General features: G+C 35.9%; 1 protein-coding gene and 1 pseudogene across 1 annotated transcript in view; one reads left to right on the top strand and one right to left on the bottom strand.

Moving 5' to 3' along the window:
* The window catches only part of ANO2 (anoctamin 2), a 546921-nt gene that overhangs the window by 234029 nt on the left and 300087 nt on the right, over positions 1-12805 (top strand). The gene's annotated exons all lie outside the window — the stretch shown is intronic.
* On the bottom strand, positions 216-794 carry LOC141493956 (large ribosomal subunit protein uL6-like; annotated as a pseudogene).

Raw genomic sequence — 12805 nt, 5'->3', positions numbered from 1 at the left:
CTAAAATGATAGAAGAGTAAAGTGACAAATGTTGATGAAGCTGTGGAATAATTGGAGCACTCATGCATTGGTGGTTTTGTGAAGTGATTCAAACATTTTGTAGAGTAATCTTCAAATAATCTCATTCTTTCTTTTTTTTGACAAAAAGTATTTTCATTTTGACATCTGAATAAGTGTTGATTCCTTAGGACACAGCCTTTGGCATCTTTTCCAACTTATTCATCACCTTGTTGCATTGTACCTTTCTCAGAAACATAGATACCATCCAAAAACTTTCTGATATTCTTGTTTTTGACTGTGGTGGCCTTTTGGCTCAGGGGAGCTAGTTTGATACAAGTTCAATATCATTTTGTTCAAGAATTAACTCATCTTTTTGGGCTTGAGAAACTGCACAAGCAACACCTGGTCTCATGCACACTCTTCAGATATATTTTTCACCCAAGAAATTTCTGATTTCAACAAGTGAGCCATTCTCTTGAATAACAACATTGATAGGGAAGTGAGCATACACAGACCTCATCTTGTAATGAAAACCTGGAGTAACATCTTTGATCATGTTTTGCACATGACTATAGATTGTGCATATGGTTACAAGTTCTTTTTGATTTCCCCACCACTTATCCATCCAGAGCCTTTTTTTTCTACTTTCCAAGGTGAATGAGTTTCACATTGATATGGTTAAAATCTCTGCAGATGATTCTTCTGGACCCCTTCACAATAACTGTCCGACTCTTCAGAGAAATATCAATATTTTCTGGAATGTTCACAGTTTGGTTGCTTAGAATAGTCTTCATCCTGATCGTGAATGGGCCAAAAAAAGAGCAATCTCATTATTTCTTATAGCACAATAGTATTCTAACACAATCATATGCCTCATCTTTCTCAGTGATTCACCAAATGAGCAACCCCATCTCTCTCTTTCCCTCCTTTTTTCTCCTTTCTGTTTTCTCTATTCATCCTCAAAATTGTTTTGCTTCTGACTACCACATCCCCCAATCTTTTCTCCTTTCAGGACCCTCTTCTCTTTTCCTCCTTGCTTTTAATTATTCCCTCTTTGAGCCACATTCTTTTATTTTTAGGTTTTTGCAAGGCAAAAGGGGTTAAGTGGCTTGCCCAAGGCCACACAGCTAGGTAATTATTAAGTGTCTGAGACTGGATTTGAACCCAGGTACTCCTGACTCCAGGGCTGGTGCTTTATCCACTATGCCACCTAGCTGCCCCTTTGAACCACATTCTGATGAAAGTAAGGTTGACATTGTTCACTATTATTCCCCCTTTCCTCCATTGTAAAAACTCTTTATGCCTCTATCTATATTATATATATATATATATATATATATATATATATATATATATATATGTATGTATATAAACTTCATGCCTCTATCTCTGTAGACTGTTTCTAACTACCTTAATGATGATAAAATTCTTAGGAATTTCATGTATATCATCACATCAAAGGCAACATATATGCACACTTTCTGTCTAGGCATTTTCCTTCTAATTGCCCTAATAGATGAATCCTGTAAGTTTCCTGTTCTATGTTGATGTAATTGAAAGATATTGTCTCTCCTTTCCTAGCCTATGCTCTTGTCTATGAATGACCACAGTTGCCCCTGACAATGCAGTCACCCAAGCTATTAGCTTGCTGGGGAATGGCCTGTGATACTGACATTTTTGTTGATCTTCTAAGGTATTGTGGACTGAAAATTGTTTCATCCCATCCTTTAATTGATTCTGCTGCTCCAGAGGTCATCTTGAGGCATTAATGCTGTTCAGAGGGCAATTTTGGAGAACTTGGTTGAGTCTCTGCCTGGTGAGCCTGAGCCTTACCATTTTTACCTCTTCCCTTTCTGAATTTCCATTAGTCAGATCTCTAATGATCTATGGTAGACTTATTTCTTGCTTCCTTAGATTCAATGGGCAGAACTAAGTCATGAATGATAGTTGTAGGACCAGTTTCAGCTCAATGTAAGGAAAAAAATGTTTAAAATTATATTTTAAGTGTATTATATGTATATGTATTTCATATATATTTATAGATATATAAAATTAAAAAGGACATAAATTGTGTTGAAATAGAAATATATTTTTTCATTCACTTGCATGGACTCTCTGAAACCCATCTACAGATCCCAGAGGAAGAACCCCTGAAACAGAGCTATCCAAAAATTGAAGTTTGAAGTTTTGACTATTTTCTCTTTCCTGTTACAGTAACAAGAACATCATTTCCATGAGTCCATGGAATCTACCATCCTTTGCATATAGAATACCTTCTATACCTCCAACATATTTCTAAGTACTATTATTGCAGATGTCACCTATCTCCAAAATAAATGCCTTTGCCCAGGTTGCTGCCCATGTCTAAAATGTGTTCTGTCCTCAATCCTACCCTTTAGCTCTCATGGCTTCCTCCTTTCCTTCTTCTGGAGGATATCTTTCCTAGAAACTTTTGCTGTTAGTATCTTCTCTTTTAGTTAGTCTTTTATTTAGTTGATGACGGTATTTGTTCTTTCTTGAAGAAGACCTTGGGAAGATGATGCCATGAAAAACAGATGAATTGGATTTGAATGAGAAGATGCTGTGCTCTTTCTTTTCCAGAGCCAGTTGCCAGATATGAATCAGGACATCACATAATGACAGTGACTATGAGGCAATCAGGGTTAAGTGACTAACCAAAGGTCACACAGCTAGTGTCTGAGTTTGGATTTGAACTCAGGTCTTCCTGAGTTAGTCTCCCCACTTTGTTTACCTTTGATTTAATCTGTACACATCTTGAATGCACATATTCTCTCATATTTTAGTCTGTGAGCTTCTTGATGTTAGGGAAAGGGTTTTGGGCTGTATTCCTAATACCTAGAAGAGTGCCTATAACATAGCATTCATTTCATAAGTGATTGTTGGCTGATGACCTGTTATAAGTGCTTTCTTCCTTATTTCCTACACAGAATCAGTCAGGATTTTCACAAGGCATTTGTTCACTTCTAGGGCTCTTCCTTGAAGCTGTTAGTACTGAAATGGACATCATGAGATTTAATTCTAGTCCAAGTTCTGCCATTCACTTGCCCTGTGACCTTGAGCAAAGTGCATTCCATCTCTGACCATTTTTCTCATATATAATTTGACAATGATGAACTACATCTTTTCTAATGGATCTTTAAAACTCTTCATCTTTTGACCTAGCTTTGTTATTCCAGTATTTTTCTTAAGTATGGGAACATAGGAGTGAGTCAGACTGAGAGATGCCAACATTAATAATAACTCAAATTTCTGTAGTTACTTAGGGTTTTATAGGTGCTTTTCCCACAGAAACCATGTGATAAAGATTTGTTGTTCAATCTGAGTGCCATTTTGGTAGCAACAGAATCTTAAGTTATCCAGGAGAAAATATCTAGCATACTACATGGATATTCTCTGAGGACATGAATAAACCACCCAGGACAAGAAGGTATAGACAAGTTGCAACCTCTGTTTTGAGATGTAGTACCTTCCTAGATGAAAGCCTGGATCCATTGAAATATTGATATATATTTGTCTTGGCTTCATTCCCTTTGAAGTTAAGGCATGATTCATTATTCACTGTCTAGTTCTCCTGTGGCATGCATCCACCAGGTACTTAATATTGCAGACTCACTGTATTGACATTGCAAGAATGTTTCCTTGTAGAGTATGTTCATGAGAAATGGAATTGAAAATGAAAAGAATACTTGGAGTCCAGAGAGATCTAGTTTAGGAATCTCATAACCAATACTGAGTATTCTAAGTAAATAAATTAGCCTCTCTGAGCATCAGCTTTCCCTATCTGTAGAACAAATATAATCATTTGTATGCTGTTGAGCTCACAGGGAAACACTTTGTAAAGCTGAGATGGTTATAGAAATATGCTACTATTAGTGGGAGATTATTTTGTTTCAGTTTGAAGGGATTTTATTTTTATCTCAAGTGTTAATTTAATAAAGTAATCATTATTCAACCTCCATCTCAAAAAAAGAGATTTGTTGTTGTTGGCATTTCAGTAATGACCAACTCTTTGTGAACCCTTTTTGAGACTTTCTTGTTAGGTACTGGAGTATTTTGCCATTTCCTTTTCCAACTCATTTTACAGTGGAAGATACTAAGGTAAACAGGGTTAAGTGACTTATCCAGGTTCACTCACCCAGCAAATGTTTAAGGCCATATTTGAATTCAAGTTTTCTTGCCTCCAGATATAGCACTCTATCCATCATACCACTGAGAAAGGAACATTATTATTGATGAAGTCACAAGCTAAAAATTGAGAAATGATTTGTCCATGATCATTGTATTGAGACTAAGATTCAGATCCAAATTTACTAACCATGAATACAATTTTTCTGAAAACTTATAATGTTCAGATTTGCCTTGGAAATTATATAATTCAATCCATGCATTTTATATGTGATAAAACTGAAATTTAGAAATGTGAATTTACTAACCGGAGATTATACAACTGGTAGAGGCAGATCTGGCAGTCAAATTCAGATCTCCATACTTCAGGTCCTAATTTCTTCCTAGTACACCTCTCTCAATGCAATTAAATATTGGAGTAAAATAAAATTAAATCAGACAAGATATATTTTAGTAAAAGAGGGTGGTTTTCCTCTTTTGAAAACCAAATAAAAGAAAATCTGACATTGAAACCAGACATATTAAAGCAGCTAGATAAAGTGCATGTTTCAGAGTAATCCCTTTGCATTACTAGCATCTTTACTAGATGTGTGTGTCCCTGGGAAAATTCCTTAACATTTCTGAACTTCAGTTTCCTCATTTGTAAAATGGAAATAATAATAACACCTAACTCATAAGGTTTTTTTGAGGAGCAGATGAAATTAGCTTTGTAAAGTGCTTTGTAAAACCTTAAACCATTTCAAAAATGTCATTATTATTTATTATTTTTATTAGAGTAAGTGACTGTAAAAACTAACATAACTGTCATTGGAGATTGGGGATTGTAGCTCCTCATTTTCTTTTTTTTTTAAGATTTTATTTATTTTGAGTTTTTCAATTTTTCCCCTAATTTTACTTCCCTCCCTCCACCCCCCACAGAAGGCAATTTGTCAGTCTTTACATTGTTTCCATGGTGTACATTGATCCAAATTGAATGTGATGAGAGAGAAATCATATCCTTAAGGAAGAAACATAAAGTAAAAGAGATAGCAAGATCAGACAATAATATATCAGTTGTTTTTTTCTAAATTAAAGGTTATAGTCCTTGGTCTTTGTTCAAACTCCACAGTTCTTTCTCTCGATGCAGATATGTATTCTCCATCGCAGACAGCCCCAAATTGTGCATGATTGTTGCACTGATGGAATGAGCAAGTCCATCAAAGTTGACCATTGCTCCCATGTTGCTGTTAGGGTGTACGATGTTTTTCTGGTTCTGCTCATCTCGTTCAGCATCAGTTCATGCAAATCCCTCCAGGCTTCCCTGAATTCCTATCCCTCCTGGTTTCTAATAGAACAGTAGTGTTCCATGAAATACATATACCACAGTTTGTTAAGCCATTCCCCAGTTGAAGGACATTTACTTGATTTCCAATTTTTTGCCACCACAAACAGTGCTGCTATGAATATTTTTGTAAAGTGATGCTTTTACCCTTTTTTCATCATCTCTTCAGGGTATAGGCCCAGTAGTGGTATTGCTGGATCAAAGGGTATGCACATTTTTGTTACCCTTTGGGCATAGTTCTAAACTGCTCTCCAGAAAGATTGGATGAGTTCACAGCTCCACCAACAATGTATTAGTGTCCCATATTTCCCACAGTCCTTCCAACAGTGATCATTGTCCTTTCCGGTCCTATTGGCCAGTCTGAAAGGTATGAGGTGGTACCTCAGAGATGCTTTAATTTGCATTTCTTTAATAAGTAATGATTTAGAGCAATTTTCCATATGACTATGGATCGCTTTGCAGATCCTCATTTTCAAAAGGGCTACTTTGGGGGGAATCTCATAACAATTACAAGTCTTAAGAACAAATTTTTAAAAGTGAATTTTAAACACTTTTTGCCTAAACTCCTTTAATGGTCTCTCACTTGTCAGTTTGTCTTTAATATCCCCTCCACACTTCAAAAAGTTACCAAACTCATTTACCTAGCATGCAGCTATGAACAAAAAAACTCTAGCAACTGTCCATTGCCTAGAGAATAAAATACAGTCTTGTTTGTCTCTCCAAATCTGACTAGTCCCTATCTTCCATTCAACATTCTAATCATATTGGACTGTCATCTGTGCTTTCATCTTGTTCTGCTCATTCTTACTTCTGGGCATATGTACAGGCTGTCTCCCTCTGCCTGGAATATGCTTTCTGCATTTGTTCCTTTCTATCATAGCTCAGCTAATTTGATCCTTTTTCAGGGAAGCTTTCCTCCAACCCTCCTAAGCTAAAAGAAATTTTGTCTTTTCTCAAATTTTCATTATCTGATTGTCTTCTTTTTCTCAACACATTTCTAGCTTGTAATATTTTCATTTTATTTCTCATTTCCTCTATTTGATTTTTTTAAAATCTAGCTTTTAGCATGCATTATGACTTTTATAATATTTTTTTAAATTTAGTTAAAGAATTCTTTAGTTAAAGAATTCTTAAGGTCTGTGATTCTCATACTAGTGAATGAAGTTAATATGGGATAAAGCAGCAAAGTCAGTTTCACATTAAGAAAACTCTTAGGGGCGGCTAGGTGGCCTAGTGGATAAAGCACGGGCCCTGGAGTCAGGAGTACCTGGGTTCAAATCTGGTCTCAGGCACTTAATAAGTGCCTTGGGCAAGCCACTTAACCCTGTTTGCCTTGCCAAAAAAAAAAACCTAAAAAAAAAAGAAAAAGAAAACTCTTGCTCCTACCCCTTGAATAGTTTCTTTCTAAACAGAGGGTTTTCTTACATTGTGCTGATCTCTCAGCAAAGGGATCTGGGAAGGGTAGGGTTAGTATGACCTACTTATTTTGCTCAATCCTTTTGCCTTTATCTGGGTCCATAAAATTATCATATATTCCTCTTAGTCTATATGTACTTTTTTATCAACAATCTCCAGGAAAAGATGTTCTAAAATAGCCCTCAATAGCCAATACACATTATCTCATAAATGTTCACAAACATTCCCATTTCATTCTCCAAAATTTCTTCAGAGAATACATTTTTCAAGTCCTCTTTCAAAATACAAGTAGCTCCTACTGTTTGGCATAGGTTTTATTTCATTTGATTTAAAACTCTCAATTCCTTAGAGCAGATAGTGGGTTTGGCAAAGTTTTATTGCTGGTATGTTTACAAGCAAAGTCTCATCTTGCAAAGAGAATAAATTGCTCTTAACTATCTCTCTGTGGTTTTTGCGCTAATTGTTATGTTCCTGGCTAATTATTTCCAACTAGCACTTCATTGTTTGCTTAGTGTCTTCTCTCACATTAAAAAAAGAAGGGAACACATTAAGCAGTAGAGTCTCTAACTGAGGGAGTTTGTATCTCTTTCCATAGAGAGCTTTGGGAATAGAATGAAAATCTACTAGCTGACCAGGGTCAACTCCTCTAAGATGAGAAGGCATTTCCCCTTTAGTGACATTAGCATAATCATTTGATAATTATCTATTTGTTGTTAGTCATTTAAATAATTTTATGTTCCCATTTAGGGTTCTCTTGGCAAAGAAAATAGTTTGTGATTTCCAACTCTAGCTCATTTTTTTATAGATGAAGACAAGCAGAGTTAAGAGACTTGTCCAGGGTCACAAAGCTAGTAAATGTCTGAGGTCAGATTTGAATCAGTAAGACTCCTCTTCCTGACTCCTGGCCCAGTATTCTATCCACTTGGACACCTAGCTGCCCAAATATTTATTGTACACCTTCTTTGTGCAATATACTATTTTAGACACTGAAGAGATGAAAAGATAGGGAAAGGGAAAGCAGGCCTCTGCCTGTATTCTAGGAAAGGGGATTTCACCCTAAACTTGGAGATGTCAGGTAAACAAATCAAATTAAAATACAATAAAGTTCTCTACTGAAGTCCTATCTGTGCTTTTGTCTTAAGACTTTAATTTGAATTTTGATTCTCAAAGCTACACCACTGGAGCAAGCCTGTTAAGTGGCTTAGTGGTTAGTAAATTCAGTGAGAGCAGAGAGACTCCCTCCTTTTTTTATATTATTATCAATGATTCATAAGATCATTTGGGGTTTTGTTAAATATTTGGAGAAAAAAGTGATATTGATAAGCTTGGAGCAGTTCTCTTAGGGAAGGTGGAATTAGAAGACATCAATAAAGACCATGTTCAGTTTGGATGCATAATCTCTTGTTTCATCTGTAAAATCAGAAACTGGAACTTGATGTTCTTTAAGGCCCCTTCTTCCCCTAAATTTTTGATTGCCCTTTAGATGAACTGTGAAGATGAGAATGAATTTGATAGGGTGGTTCAGTATTATGATTCCAGTATTCGATAAGTTGGTAATGTGGAAATGGGAGAAGAAAGTGGTAAGAAACTGTTGAGTGAGATCTCTATCTGACACCGTCATTGAACATTCAGATTTCCATAATTGATTAGATGAATGATCAGTCAGGTTTCAAATTAGATGTTGAATCTTATAGCTAAAAGGGCCTTCTACAGGTCATTTCATTCATCCTGCTGTCTTCAGGAAAGATTACACACAAATTTAAATAATGGGAGCAGAGAAACAGGGGCTTTTCTACTTTTAACTATCTCCAAGATACTTTATACTTTGCTTGGCCACATATTCTGATGTCTGTAACTGACAAAATATCAGAGTATTTTGAGCTGAATGGGGCTTAGGAAGCATCCAGTACAAACAGCTCATATCATAGGTACCTGGAGAGGAAAAGTGAGGACTCGTAAATAGTATTAGCAGAGTCTTAAAGTCCTCTATGTCCCACTGGAATTTTCACCACATTATATTATTTCTACCAAGTGCCTGAGAATGTACAAAATGACCAACAGACATTTGCCTTTGAAGAAATTTAGTGTAATAGGAGAACTATGCCACCTTCCCTTTCATAAAATGTTCTCCCCTTTCCTCACAGATGATCAAATTTGGACCCATCTCTTCATTTCATCTAATTTCTTCTTATTTCATTTCATTTCAACAAATATTTTATTTGGTTTCAATTATATGCTGAGCATTCTGCTCTAAAAGATGTGGCACAAATTTTACAAAAGCCGCCCCTTCCTTTATAGAGTGTACAGTCTAGTACTTAATTCAAGTTTTTTTCTCCTTCAATATCTAGCTCAAAGTCCATCCCTCTTGGCCCTATTCAGACTACTAATCTAGGCAAAAATGATTTCTTCCTTATAAAATTGGCTTAAAAAATTTCTCTTGAAGAATATTTTAATATAATGCCTTTAGTTCTTCTATCACATTTTCCCCATCTTCCCTCTCCATCCCAGATTGTATTTTATCTTGTGACAAAAAAAGCAATTGAGTGAAAATATCAGTCCAACAATATATGCAATATCTGCACTAGTACTTTTACTTCTCTGCCATGAGTAAGGAATCCAAAATAGTTGACACATTTCTCTTATCGCTCATTTGTTACTTATCACTAATCATGTCTTCTATTATTTTTTATGTATGTTTTGTCTTTGCAAAGATTGCTCTGAAACTTCTTGTTTCTTGAGATTGCTCCCCTCTCCTTTTGTTTCTTCTCTAGAACCCCACATTTTTTCTGTTATTTAGAATTATCACTCTATATACACTTTTTAAAAAAACTGTTTGTTTTTGTTTTTGTTTTTGCAAGGCAGTGAAGTTAGGTGACTTGCCCAAGGTCACACAGCTAGGAATTATTAGTTTCTGAGGCTGGATTTGAACTCAGGTCCTCCTGACTCCAGGGTCCATGCTCTATTCACTGCACCACCTCGCTGCCCCCCAAACTGTTTATTTTTATTCCACATCATTTCATTTAAACTTTACAACATTTCTCTTGTATTTATAATTTCAAGCTGTAGAATTACAATAATATTCCTTTGCATTTACATGTTATACTTTTTTAGCCATTCTGCAATTGGACCCACATAATTATTATTATTAATTTTGTTATGACATTTGTTTTGTTAAATAATCATCTTTGTTTCAGTCTTTGACTTCCTTGGAATATTTGCAAGATCTCTAGGTCAAAGGGTATAGACAGTTTACTCACTTTTATTGCCTGATTCCAAATCCATTTGTCACTTATCACTTATCACGTCTTCTATTATTATTATTTTTGTATGTTTTGTCTTTCCAATGAATGCTCTGAGAAGGCAGGAAATTTTTTTTTAGATTTCTTCCTCTTTCCTTTTGTTCCTATGTTCCTTCATTCTGAATCCCATCTCTTTCTTGCTTCTCTTCCTCTCTCTCTTTTTTCTTTTCCTGATTATTCCTTCCTAGTCCTTTCCTTCCTTTTTCAAAAAATATTTGCTGAATGTCCCCCTTATTAGCAGAAGATTATGATAGATGAAGAATCTTCCCAGACATTCCACATTCCTCCTTACTTTTGTGAGTCTTCAATAAATACTTATTGATTGACAATTATTATAAATAGTTCACTAAGCATTTTTTGAATGTCCACTACATACCAGGCTTTTTATTAGATACCTATGAGTGCATTAAAACTGGTCATTCTTCTTGAAATCCAGCCATTATTCTTCTTACTCGTAGTCAGAGAAGATGGAGTACCTTCCCTTTAGTGGTAATTCTCAAAAACTTAAATGGAGGGAGTCTTAAATTATAGACTTTAAGAGAATGTTATCATAACTTGCCTGTTCAACTGAGTACTGAAATGTTTGAGGCTATTTTCCCTAGTCCCCTCAAGAAAACTACATAGTTCCTCTTACCTTATTGCCATCACTTTCCTGACTGTGAACATTAATATCAGGGTTGGGTGCCACTGCTTCTCAGATGTGTTAATCATCTCCCATTATTTTTCCAGAATTTTGTTTTGTTCAAAACCACACCACATATTTTGGTCTCCAGACTTTGTGTTTCTTCATCTTAATTTTGAAAGCTTTGTGTATTTTTTTCGGTGGATGAGGGAAGGGCGCAGGCAGGAATTTTTAGGCCATATGTTTCTAATGCATTTGGGCTGAAATCATAAAAAGCTGTCACTGCTCAAGAGCTGCTAGATATTTTAGAAGCCATTTTTACAAGCTTCACCTCTCCCCAACCCTCCCACCAGCTTCTTCTTCCTTCTCCTCCGATGCATGAGTGTGTTAGAGGAGAGAAGGAAATATATAGGAGTCATTTGGGGAGGTATAAAAGACAAGATGTGACAATAGATTGAATAAACCAATGAATGTGAATGAGAACTTGAAAGATATAAGATCATTTTGAATAGGGGCTGATTCCATCTTTGAACTTGAATTTCCAGGATCATAAAGCACATAGGAGACACTTAAGAAGTACTTGGTTGGGGCAGCTAGGTGGCACAGTAGATACAGTACCAGCCCTGGAATCAGGAGGACCTGAGTTCAAATGTGACTTCAGACACTAATTACCTAGCTGTGTGACCTTGGGCAAGCCACTTAACCCCATTGCCTTGCAAAAAAAAAAAAAGAAGTACTTGGTTACTGAATGACTGAATCTGAGATCCTAAGACTAGAGGACTCACTGAGCATAATCGTGAATTAATTGAGGAATTGGAAATTGTGATATTTGATGGAACACACACACACACACACACACACGGAAGAAAACATCTACTTTAAAATCTTCTTTAAAGGCAGGTTATCAGGAGAAAAGAAATATTGTGAGCCAAGCACTGAACTCATGTAATTCATTTAATTAATGTCTCAGGTTTTAATAGAAACTTGCCCTGTAGCAACATGCCCAATGGATAAAGGCAGGAAACAGAAAAAGTTTATGAGTATGCAAGAGACTTAGCCAAGGCCATCTAGGGTTTGGCTAAAGAAAGGAAAAGGGAGCCCAGCAGATGCTTCCCCCAAAGCAAGTAATGAAGTAACACTAGGAAGGGAGAGGATATTTAGAACTCTGGAATTAGGAGCCATTTGTGGCCATAGGCATTTGTCATTGCCCTATAGTACTTACCTAGTCATTCTTGTTTTTTTAATGCCAAAGTTGAAGATATTACCTTATAAAACAGCTAGATGTTCACCTAGAATTGTGAAGTCTATCTTATTTTTGTCTTGTGGGAATATTAGACATTACACTTAGCTTCAATTGAAAAAAATTATTATATGGTATTAGCTGGATCAACAGTGGGACATGAATGGAGCCACAGTGTAGGAGGCTTAGGCTTGATATAGATTTTGTTTTGTGGGTTTTTTTTAAGGTGATATTGATTTTGTTAAAACTGTTTTCTGTTACTTCAGAGTTAGTAGACCAGATGATCAACTGATGATTTCCACCTGATTCTGAATATAAACAGATCCTAATATATAGTAGGAAAAGCCCTAGGTGGGTTCATATATTATCTCTCTGTCACCAACTGCCTCTATAACCTTGGACAGATCACCTCTTTTCTTTGTGTCATAGTTTCCCTGTCTATAAAATGATAGAATTGAACTCTGTGACTTCTAAGGTCTTGTTTAGCTCTCACATCTATGATCCTTTAATAAGTGCCTCTAGCCTTATAATTGTAAATTACTTTTGTTTAAACATTTCCAGCACTCTATAATTCAAATCCAAGCCCCAATCAGTTAGCAAGGCCAGTAAGCATTTGATCTCCTTGCCAAAGAAAAAGATGTGACAGCCAAGGACAACACCAGTTTTGAATATAAATTCATTTGCAGAATCTTATAGAGAAGGTTAGGGAATCTCATGAGCAGTATCACCTCATAAAACAGTGAGAAACAGTAAAGAGAAAA

Source organism: Macrotis lagotis, chromosome 7 (genome assembly GCF_037893015.1).
Source record: "Macrotis lagotis isolate mMagLag1 chromosome 7, bilby.v1.9.chrom.fasta, whole genome shotgun sequence".
NCBI classification, from domain to species: Eukaryota; Metazoa; Chordata; class Mammalia; order Peramelemorphia; family Peramelidae; genus Macrotis; species Macrotis lagotis.
Note: the sequence above shows the minus strand (reverse complement) of the source record. Positions and strands in the feature narration are given on the sequence as shown.